Source organism: Buteo buteo, chromosome 3 (assembly GCF_964188355.1).
Source record: "Buteo buteo chromosome 3, bButBut1.hap1.1, whole genome shotgun sequence".
NCBI classification, from domain to species: Eukaryota; Metazoa; Chordata; class Aves; order Accipitriformes; family Accipitridae; genus Buteo; species Buteo buteo.
In genome coordinates this window covers 47,527,553-47,539,666 of record NC_134173.1, presented here as the reverse complement: position 1 = coordinate 47,539,666, position 12,114 = coordinate 47,527,553, and the positions used below count along the sequence as shown (strand labels likewise).

Sequence of the window (12,114 nt, the reverse complement as noted above, 5' to 3'; positions counted from 1 at the left end):
GTGGGACTAAAACAATTGTACTAAGTTTTACATTATTACACAAGAAAAAGCTTTATAAATGCTGTCACTCGATGTGTGACACAGTCCACAACGCAGTCCCGTCCAGAGCCAAGTACCACGGTGCTCAATCTGGCAGTCGTGTTGCACAACAGCAGAGTCAGCCACAGCCATATACCACTGTGAACTATGACGGAGAGTGCTGGAAGTACAGAGAAAGAGATTGAAAAAGGGATCTCCTCAAGAGGGGGAGAGGATAAGTTTGGGAGAGAGCGAGAACATGGACCAACACAGTGTTTACTGCATGACATATCCTAAAAAATTTGTCATAACTCAAAGTTATGTTTTTGATACAAAATTGTCTGGTGTAAGTGAACAGCTTGTATTTTGCTGAGGGATAGATCATCTCATCATAATGCTCTCTTTGGACATGGAAAGCAAAGCTAGCAGTCAGCCACAGAAGTAAGAAATTAGAACTATTTTCCTTGAAAGAATTCAGAAGTTGCCAGGTGACAAGCAATGTGCTCCCATTCCTAGCTCTGAAATAAGAAGGTGAAACTCCATAGTTTCCAAGGTAATATTGAGAGCCTAATATTTTCCATGTCTTTTGCAATCAATCACTTCCTTAAAACAATGCAAAATAACTAAGTGAGTATAGGCAGAACTGTGCACTTGGAATCATTACAATTAATAGCTTTCATCATAATCTGAAAGAATAATAAACTCTTTAACAACAGACATGAACTAAGACCGATTTGTTCAGCATAACTTGCTTGATGCTGTTAAAGTCAAGCTGCATGAAAAAAAGGATAGATTTATGTATTCTTCAGCATGAGAAATGCCAAAAAGCATTGGGGAAAAAAGCTATGTTCAGTCTCGTAGGAAGATGATTCACCATCCACCCCTTGTAGTCACTGAAGTCAGACACATTCATTACCCATTACACTGAGGACTTTTATTTTTCCCCTTTTGGTGAATAAGCACCGAATTACCCATATCACTGGGCCATCTCACCAAACGCGGCAGCTGCTGCTCACCAAAATAATCATAGAAAGCTTATCTGTGAGGGATTCTAGACATTTAAATATATGGGAGCTCCCTCTGCTAATAACAGAGATTTATATTTCATTCTGAGAGGCGTGTACACAAATTCTAAAAATCACCAGTCAATACCACATGAAAATACACGTGCTCAGTGAATGCTTGTGGTTTAAGACTCTTCCTTTCATAGAAGAGAAGCATTTAGCAATCTTCAGGGGCAGGGTCAATGAAAATGTGAAAAAAAATCACTAGATGAGGACTTATAATGTTCTAAATCCTCAAGGCCCCATGTTCCATATGGATTGGATTTTGAATTGATAGCAAGATGCTGTTCTAAACACCAAATTTACTATTTTAATGTAAAATTTAATTTCACTTTCTGTCTAGCTTCACTTCATTCTTACCAACTTTCTTTTTTTAATCAATTTACTTAACAGTAGTAGAATGCAACTAGCAGGCTGGATTTTTACTAGTCTATGTCTTTGGATGTACCTAGCTTGATGCTACCTATGTATTATTGTGTTCCTATTATGAAATCTACTTAAAATAAATAATAATCACTTAATTAAAATGTAGTCCTGCCATCACCGAACTGTATACTCTGCTGTGTCACACAAGAGACCTGGTTGCTAATGTATCTGTGGAGCTTGAGAATAAACCAATTTACATTGCATGGGTGTTATAGAACTGTACAGAAGAATCCTCCAAGCTAGTATATAAAAGGTTTTTCATTTATTTTATTTGCCGCTTATATGTGGAGTTAACTGCTTAAGTGTTTGCAGAAACAGGGACAATGAGGCAGGTTGAGTCATTCTGTTAAAAATAATGGAATAAGAACCAGTTACTGTCACCAAATTTGTCCCATTTAGGATTTTCAATTATTGGACGTGCAATTGACTGTCTCTTGGTTTATTTTTGAACAAAAATTTTTATTAATCATATGTGTTTAAGCTTTGATAAATATAGCCAGGAAAGACACCCACCAATTCAAAGTTTTTTCAATTGTCCTTCACATTTTTGGCCAACTATTTGAAATTTCTAAGTGGCTTTTATTCTGCTCTGCTTAAAACCACAGCTCTATGCACCAGTCCAAAGCATGCTGGGATACCTGCACAGGCAGTGGTTGAGGCAGGCTTTCCACAGCTCAAGGGTAACTGGCCAACTAATTTTCAACCGCTGATGAAATCAGAGCTCACTCATTTAACCTGACCTCAGAGCATTTGGGAAAAGAAATCACCTAAAAGCCAAGGTGTCGTGGTTTAACTCCAGACAGCAACTAAGCACCACACAGCCGCTCACTCACTCCCCCCCCGAGTGGGATGGGGGAGAAAATCAGGAAAAGAAGCAAAACCCGTGGGTTGAGATAAGAACGGTTTAAGAGAACAGAAAAGAAGAAACTAATAATGATAACACTAATAAAATTACAATAGTAATAATAAAAGGATTGGAATATACAAGTGATGCACGATGCAATTGCTCACCACTCACCGATCGATGCCCAGTTAGTCCCCAAGCAGTGATCCCGCCACCCCGACTCCCCCCAGTTTATATACTGGGCATGACGTCACATAATATGGAATACCCCTTGGGCCAGTTTGGGTCAGCTGCCCTGGCTGTGTCCTGTGCCAACTCCTTGTCCCCCTCCAGCCTTCTTGCTGGCTGCGCATCAGAAGCTGAAAAATCTTTGACTTTAGACTAAACACTACTTAGCAACAACTGAAAACATCAGTGTGTTATCAACATTCTTCTCATACTGAACTCAAAACATAGCACTGTACCAGCTACTGGGAAGTCAATTAACTCTATCCTAGATGAAACCATGACATTAGGTAAAGTCATAACAGTTTAGCTCTTAACATTTTCCTTTTCCCTCCTGACAAAAAAAAACCAAAAACCAGACATCTAACAAAATCTATTCATCTATTCAAAGTGTATAAATATTACAAATCCAGAAGGTATCCAGAAATATTGAAATGGCACTATCCACATGAAATTATTTTGATAATAGAATAGGAAAAAGTAATTTCTGTTTGGTCAGAAAACTAATACATGCTGATAGTTTTGTATACTGATTTACAAAGCAAAGTGCTCAATATAAACACAAGAAGCTCCAGAATCAGATTGGAGCATCATTATTTACACTGCCCTACACTTGGAGAAGTACATGGAGCTTTATGCTGCCATTGGCAGGAACCACAGTGTAGCAACTGAATGCAGTGTTTGGTTACTGTACAAGAAACAGGTAGTTCACATTTTCCTAACATTTTAATATAGTTTGATTAATGTCAATAAGCTACAAAGTCATGTATTCAGTGTTTTCAAAAACAGCAGGAAAAGCAAGCCCAAATAATTCACCCATTTTCTTCGTAACTGGAATGAGGAAGGGCCATGGAGGCATGTCAGATATTCACAAAGCGAATCTCAGCCCAGACTCAGTCCTGAGCATGCTGCAAATTAAGCTGCTGTTTGCTTTGGCCTTCAGACAGTTTAAGGCCAGGTAGCAGAAATGTAGATTTCAGTCATTTGTCAGACTCCTGTATTGAACTTCATCAATTGTGAATTTAGCACAATTCAAAAATAACTCAATCATTTCCACTCAGTCAGATTTTGTCATCCTCTGTGTTGGTGGTACTGCTTGCCAAGTAAAGGACTCCATCATATGCGGCATCTTTCTCCTCACAACTCCTGTACGATCTGAAGACAAAAAGAACATTAACAGTCAAGCCATGAATACAACATCTCAGCTTTCAACTCACTGGTGCAATAAATACATAACAGGGACTGCAACAATAGCTAAACATATTAAAAAAAAATGCTAATGAATTGACCTTTATTTTAAATCTTTTCCTCTTGTCCTATTCTACTGAATACCTTGCATACTTTCAGAATGCAGGCACAGATGAAGATTCCCATAATTGTTCTACAGATATGAAAGAAAACTGACTTCTGTGCAACTGCCTTTGGTTATTGGAAATGAGGTGCTTGTACACAGTATGCTGCCTCTGCCAAACTGAGCTGCAGCCTGTCTTACAGAGGAAAAATGCTGTGCAGGAGGCCTCAGATAATTGTAAGTGAGTAGCAATTTTAATTCTGAGCATATTGAAAGACCTAGAGCAGATAAAAAGACCTATACAAAAGGCAAGACTAAGGAAATTATTCCTATTAAAATGTGTTAAGTATAATTAGAAGTTTAGGTGGAATAAATGTACAGCATGAAATAAGAATGATAATACTCATTTTCCTGTTTCATAATCTGCTTTTTCTGCCCTCTAGGGATCTGCCTGTCCTCCAGTAACACTGTCATTTTTCTCAGCATGTCCCAAAAATCAGCTCTCAGTCCACTCAAAAAATGTTCAAAAAGGGTCTGTTTGGTAACTGAAGCCAAATAGAACCAACTCCTGTGATAGCACACCATGGCTCCCGCGTGGTCCGTACACCCACAATCACTTCAGGAGGTACCTGGCAGACGCATGACCACATATCCGCTCTCTTTCAGTAGCCTGAAACTATCACTCTGTCACAGCCAGGGTGTGCACCGAACTTGGGAACTCTGAAGAATTCAGTTCAACAGCCCAGGCATGGTCTGTGGGGCCATTTCAAGCCATTGATGCTTCTAGCTCCTAAAACAACTTTTGAGTTTGCTTTAATCAAGCTTCTGAGGAAAACGCACTTTATAATGCTGACTTTGAACTAATGGATTTAACGTAACTTTAATCTACAAAAATTGACCAAGAAAAACCCTGTTTTCCTCTTCTTTTCCTTTTATTCCTTGGTGTTGTGAATAAAAGTGTTTTTAATTGGCTCGGTCTCAAGATAAATTCAACCCTTCAACAATACTCCTCACAAATTAGCTATGGTGACAAAATCAGTATGTATTGCATGCATTAGAATTATACTGAACTTTCTGAGTGAAAAGGAGACATTTTAAGATCCTCTTTGATTCACATGTACAGTCACTGAAAAAAAAAAAGAAAAAAGAAAAAAATTCTCTGTGTGAACTCCTGCTATCTATTGGAAATAAAATAGAAAGGCATTTTTTATATATATATGGCTAGATCAAGAGTCAAACCAAGGAAAATAAAGCAGCATAGTCCCTAGAATATTACCCATAAATTGTGTCCTGCTAACTTGATCTAATAAGGTGCTAGTTTTAGCTACTCATGCAATTGCTCCAGCTAGATTCATGTACTAATTTGGCTGAACTCTTAGGTTTTGTGCAATTTTTGAGTTTGCCTTTTTCTTAAATGGTCTCAGATGGTTTATTCCCACATATCACCTTCTCATCACTTTAAACAAGCTGTTATTTATACTAGGTAGTTCAAATCCTCTGACTAGGAACATGCCTCTTCTTTCACTATACTCTGAACAGCAAACGCTCCAGCACACGGCTTAGATGCAGCTTCAAATACCAAAATATGCACCTCACTGAATTTCAGTTGTCTAAAAGATCGGCATCAAGTTCAATGTAATCATTGAAGTTTCTTCTATGCAGTCAATTGAGAAAGACAGACACCTCCAGAGTGTGATTCATCTCATCTATTCCAGGATAAGATAAAGCATCCATTGGAAGTACCTGCCTCTCTCCTTTTGAGGCAACCTACACCACCAGTCCAGAACTGATTGCTAACTTTCCAACACTTTCAGTTAAATGAGATGAATCCCACCCTTACTGCCTAAGGCTGTGCTAATTACCAAGAAAAAACAGAGCATGCTCCAGGATTTGGATTGCCCAGCTGGGATTGCTGGAGCTTGCCTGGCTTTCCTTTCTGCAGAAATCAGAGCAATGGGATGCAACGAGGAAGCAGCCTTGTGCACTCCAGGGTCATAGCCTGAAAAGGAGCCAGGATGCAGTCTCAGATAGCACCTCAATAAGATTAGCAATGGCAGCTTACAGCTGTACAACCTTTCATTGCTGGAGACGTGCCTGCTCAGCGTGGTGCAATGCTGCAGACAGATCCCTGAGGCTCCATGGAACAAGCTAGTCCAGAAGCAAGGTAGCTGCCTTGACCCAGCCCCATGTATCAGCTTTTCAACACAGCTAATTAGCTGCTTTAATTCAGCACAGTGTCCTTGTTATATGCAAGCTACATGGTTCAAAGCCAGCTTAGTTATATCTTCACTTTAGATGTAGCTAGAATGCCTGGAAACTCCCATGGACTTTACTAGTTTGTACTTCAAAAGTTGCCTCTGCAACTAAAGGATTGGAAACACATTTTCCCCACATGAAAACTCATTTTCTGGAGCATAGTTCAGGCTCGGGGAGATAAGGGAGGAGAACTGTACAAGGACAAGGCCTGAACTACAGGACACAATCTACCAAACCATAACAACCAAAATAGATTTCCATATTCAGGCACCTATGTGACTCCAAGGTCAACCTGTTCCCAATGCTTATATGCTCAGATAAGCTTAAAGAGGTGGAAAAGAAGTGTCCCTTTCTATCCCTTCAAAAATTTTGAATGCTAAAATTTTCAATCACATGTTATGACCAGGTATTATGCAAACACTTGTACTTTTTGATCTATATTTCAATGAAGGGGTTTTGACAGGACAGTCCCTTGCAGTGCCTTTGTGACCTCCAGCAGTCACAGAGCTGCCCCTGGGGACAGCTCCACACCTGGGTCTGGGGTAGCTGAGGCATGGGCACAGAGTCACCAGAATGTGACTGTCTCATTCTGCACTGCTTGATTTCTTCCAAAAAGTGGTAAAAATAGCAAAATTAACTAGGGGCTCATCTGACAGTCAGTGAATACAGTGCTCAGTGGCAAGCAGGCTGAAGCCTTCAGCAAAGCCTGATCCATCATCAGTGAGAGCCTGCCTGCTCCTACCTAGAGGATTACACTTTAACTTTGTAAAAATACCATTTGTCTGCAACTACCTCAGCACCTTTATTTATCCTGGGCCCCTGAGATTAAAGCAGCAGGCAAGCAAGGAGCTGAAAATAATGTATCTGCTTTGCTGCATTTTACCTACTTTTCTTGGGTCCACAGCCAAGCATACATGCACGGGAGAGCAATGGCCTTGACCTCCCCGTAGGATCAAGGCCAGAGTGAGAAGCTGCTACTGCAAAGTCCTCACCTTACAGCCACGTACCTATAGCACAGCCTTCAGTCTTGACACAAACACCGAGCTCACACCTCAGCAACACTCTGGAGTAACAGCAGCTGCATGCGGCACAAGCCGCAAGTAGCCAAAAGCCTCAGCAGGACATCGGGCAAAGAAGGATTTCCAACCACAAAGCAGGAACGGAGGGATGTATTTCCATACCACACACACTCACTGAAAAAATTATTGAAATTAGCTGCCATTTGGTTTCTTGAGGTCTGAAGACTGGGAAGTTTGAAGTAATTCATATTTATTCAAGTAATACCAATGAAGAGTGGGAACTAACATCAGCACACATCTATCATCAACCTGTCTGTTTGGTATATATACCATATGCCTTTCCCACACATCTTCATCTCTTTCTTTTGTTGGATTTAGCCTGTACTTTGTTTGGGAAAGAGACTCAGTCTTTCTGCACATCTGCCATCTCCAAGTGCGATTATTACCATAAAATCATTAGCAGCAAAGGCAGAGAGAGTCACTTGGGAGACTTCTGACTCACACTTTACACTGAAAGTCAACAGTGCAATGACTTTTTCAGGGTATTCACGGGCAGACATCAGAATGATGTGGAACTTAACTTTGATATATATATTTTGGCAGTATCTGAGGGCAAGGAGCAGCTTAATACAACTACAGCACGTAAGGCCAAATGCTCTACTTCCTAAGTGCTGTTCATGGTGTGCAGAAAGACCAGAAATGAGCTCTATATTCCCCTTCTGGTAATTCCCCAGGCCCAGGAAGCTCTCAGCAGAAACAGACCCTCAGCATCACCTTTCCAAGAAGCTCTAGAAACAGTGACGGGAATTGACAGGAGCACAATGCTTTCTGGCAGTCTCCAGCTGGCATGGAAGCTGTTGCAAACTGGTAAAACTCTCATCTTAGCTTTGACCTTCATGTTCTGCCACCACCAATAATGGCAGCTAAGCAATGCTCCTTTTTCCCCTTTTCCCACAGCAGAAGAGAATCCATACTAGAAAGATTTCATCCTTCATCCACCAGGAACAATAACAAAAATTGCTAGAGGTAGATGTGGGCTTCTGATGGTTCACTGAAGTTATATCTGTGCAATAAAACTAACTAACTTTGAATTTTGTATTCTAAAGATGATTTGGTATGATATGAAAAAGGGCCAGTATTGTTCTACGGGCTTCTGCGCACAGTAACTCTACGCCACATGCTAAAATCTTCCATTTTCACCGTCTGTCGCGTCCCAAAGTTGGAGCGACTCAGGTTCGTGGATTTCCTTTGTCAGAATTAAGGTGAAACAACACCAGGGGAGTTCAAACAACAATCAACATTTATTCAACCTAGCTAACTTTGTCCAGATACACATGAACTTGTTAATATGAACCTTGCAACATGTCATTAAGCCGCTGTTTGAGAAGAGGAGGGAAGTATAGAAAAATGAAATGGAAAAAGGAACATGAAATGTATCAGGAGAGCCCTCCCGTTGAGTCACGAGGTTCAGAGCAGACCCCCTTGCTTTCTGGACTCCTTCTCAAAGAGGAGCTCAGGGGCGGCTAGATCCACTCCTAGTCTCAGACTTGGTCAACGGTTTATGTTTCAAAGGATGAGGTGTAGGGACTGTGGAAAAGAGAGAAGGGGGAGAGAGAGAGAGAGAATGAGAGAAAGGAGAAAGAAAGAGGAGAAGGGTTTCACCAGTCCTGGGTCCAGCGTTGGTCCAGCCAGCGTAGAGATCCAGTTCCGGAGGGCGCACACTGAGGATTTGTTCTCTCCTCTTTTATAGTGTGTTAGTTGATGATCTTAACATGCGCAGTTCCCACACCTGGGGTTCACTGGAATCGATCAGTGAGCTTTGGCGGGGGGGGGGGGGGGTGTTCATTGTGGCCTGCTGGCATGACCACTTAAAATAGAAGCACAGTCCCAGCTTCCATGGGGCCCTCTTCCTCCAGGGAGGCATAAATTGTGCTCCTTCTCCTGGTAATTGGGGCCTTGGCCCACCCTCCGTGGAGCCCTCTCCCTCCAGGAAGACATAAATCGTGCTTCTTCTCCTGGTCACTTAAGATAAGGAAATTGGGGCCTTGGAGCAGTGCATTCCCCCCCTCCATGGGGCCCTCTCCTCTGTCCACATTGTCCTGTTCACAAAACTCCAGCATTTTTACAGAGGTCATTTTGTCCACCAAAGCTCTTTTAGCGGATGTTTGAGACATTTGAATTTGTCAGACCGTCACACCGTCACAATAAATATATTAGTCCACTCACTGACATCCATTACTGAATACACTTAAGTCCTTAACAAAATTTACCTTACTGAAGCCTGACACACTATGTCAATGAAATCCCAGTGCAGTTTATTTGGGACCTGTAAGAAGGGATTCTGTGGTACATTAGCAAGTTGCTGCCTCTCAGCATAAACACAAAACTCAGCCACTGAATAGAGTCACCCTGTCTCCCAATACAGTCTTGGAAATAAATGTCAGGCATGCTTTCATCTGTACTCAAATCTGAATCAAGTCGTCTAAAGGGACAACATACCCTTTCACATACCCGTTCACCTAGAATAAAACACTTTCTACATGGTTCATGAGAGAGGGGAAAAAACAGGAAGAAATTAATTCCAGCTCTGAAAGGAGCTCTTTTTTTTTTTTTAATTTATGGATATGCACACATTAATCTCTCTACCTTGGTTTAAATGTCTGATGGAAACCGGCTTCACAGTTGATGCCACATTTTGGTCTCATGAGAGAGAAAAAGAAAACAGCTTGATCTACAAACGAAAGTGCAATTAAAAGTTAGTAACATCATGCTTTAATTTTTAGTAACATGGGAGGATCAATCACACACAGTTTACACTGGAGAAGAAACACCAATGAATACAGGAGAAAAACAGTGCAACTAAAAAGAAATAAAGCAAAGCCTCAGTACCTTTCTAACCAGTTGGGGGATGGAGGGGGGGGTGATTCTCAGTAAAATGGATAAAGTAGGCTTGTGCATTGTCTTCCAGAAGGATGCCTAGCTGCACACACAGAGTTGATCCAAATCAGATTCAACATACGCAGTCCCTGAAGCAAACACCCAGCTGCACCAACTATAACTCAGATTTTTTAAAATACAAATACTGATAAGATTTTTCAGAAGGGATAGTTTGTTACAGCCTCTTCCCTGTACAACTAATATATTAGCAGGTTTTTCTTTTTAATTCTTTTGCTATTTGGGCAATTCTAATCCTCACTATCCTCATATGGCTCCTGCCAACTGTGTATTAAGAAAAAATATATGTTTATCAATTCATTCGGTTTATCAATGTATTTCTTATAAAATTATATGAATGCTAGCTCCTCAACATTCAGGAGAAATGCCTAAGAGCAAGCATTTTGTTTACACACCACTTGATTAAAACTAAACATAATGCAACTGCTCATAGGTGATGAGACAGCTAAAACAATCTCCATCTCCCTTCTGAGCACTGGGGGAAGAAAGGGGATTCAAAATGCAAAATTAGTTTCAACCTTAAAAATGAAATTATGTGAGCCATTCAGACCTAGTGTAAATGCCACCAAATGTTAAGCCAAACAGCTCATCTTCCCCCCAGAAAAAAGAAAAGTTTTAAATTAATCTCCAAGCACGGGATTAGTTCAGTAAAATTACAGTCTAGCCTCCCTTCCACCAACTCCAATCATAAACAGCCCAATTTTGCAAAAGACCAAGTACCCTCCTTTCACACCGACTGCCAATAATGCTTGCCAGAACTGCATCTAGGGTTGTTATTTACACCATGTTTTGCAATAAGGGAATAATCATACTCATAACCAAATACAGAATCAAAATATACTTATTTTGCATTTCAGGGCTAAACACAGTAAAAATCTCTTTTCAGCCCAGCTTTTTCTACCACAGTGAGAATTTTACTTAAATGATGGCACTTCTCTCAGCATTCATGGTCAGCACTGACTGGCAAAGAGACCAGACCAGACCTGACTCTTAACTGGCCTGTTCAGCTTACCATTAATTAGCTTAGCAAGACGGAAACAGCCAAGAACTCACTGTCCCAGTTTCTCAGACAGCCTGACAGTAGCTGCTGACTCCTCCATTGCAGGACACCAAGACAAAGCCATTCCCATTTTAATAGGATCGCAGAGCAGTTTCACATGCAGCCCTGGCACAATGATGCTGAAATCAAAGAAATAGACCATAAATGAATCCTTTAGTGTGAGAAATAGCAACCTCAGCCCATCCTCCAGACACGCTGTGGTAGCAGAACTGATGCAGGTCCAGTGTGCAAGGGAACGGTCTGAGGAGTGACACCAACCTGTGAAAGCATTTGTGTAGACATGAAGAAAAGTCCTTTCTCTGAAGAGAGCCCAAGACAAAACAAAATGTTCTCACTGTATGGTGATTATCCACATGGCCTTGTACAAAACACCCTTTACAACTATTTGTACCACTCAAGACTTCTGAGCTCTCCTCCCTGGCGGGTGCCCCTACATAATGTACAAACACAGGCACAGTCTCAAGGGTGCTTCTTACCTTAAACAACCTTCAGTCCATGATCCTGGTTCAGGAAAGGATTTAATGGCATATACCTATGCTTTTTTAAGCGAAGCTGGAAACATGTATTTGAACTACTGATATAGTGGCATCTAAGTTATGTTTAAACACTCTCCAGAATAAGTTTCTTTTAGAAGAATGGGAGATGGGATGAATCATCAACCCTCCTCCATCCTTTAACAGACAGGGAAGGAGGCTCAGAGAGACAAAGCAACCTGCCAAGGACCATTCAAGAAGTCTGTGGCAGAGCTGGGCATTAACGCTAGACTTGCTGTTAATCAGTTCAGCATGTTAACCCCAAAACATTTTTTCTATTAGAAGAGTAATCAAAAATTACGTAGATTATTTAGTATGTAACTGGATAGAAGACAGTCACGTGAAAGCTATGCAATACTCTGAAAACAAGAAAGCGTGCCTCCATCACTGAAAATGTGAAAGCCAATGTTAATGTTTTACCAT

At 40.9% G+C, this 12,114-nt stretch overlaps 1 long non-coding RNA gene across 1 annotated transcript in view; it reads right to left on the bottom strand.

Moving 5' to 3' along the window:
• Positions 1–2,570: 2,570 nt before the first annotated feature.
• The window catches only part of LOC142029504 (uncharacterized), a 39,046-nt gene continuing 29,502 nt past the window's right edge, over positions 2,571–12,114 (bottom strand). The window contains exon 3 of the long non-coding RNA XR_012649942.1: positions 2,571–3,732. This is a non-coding gene — a long non-coding RNA (uncharacterized LOC142029504). The remainder of the gene's footprint in view (positions 3,733–12,114) is intronic.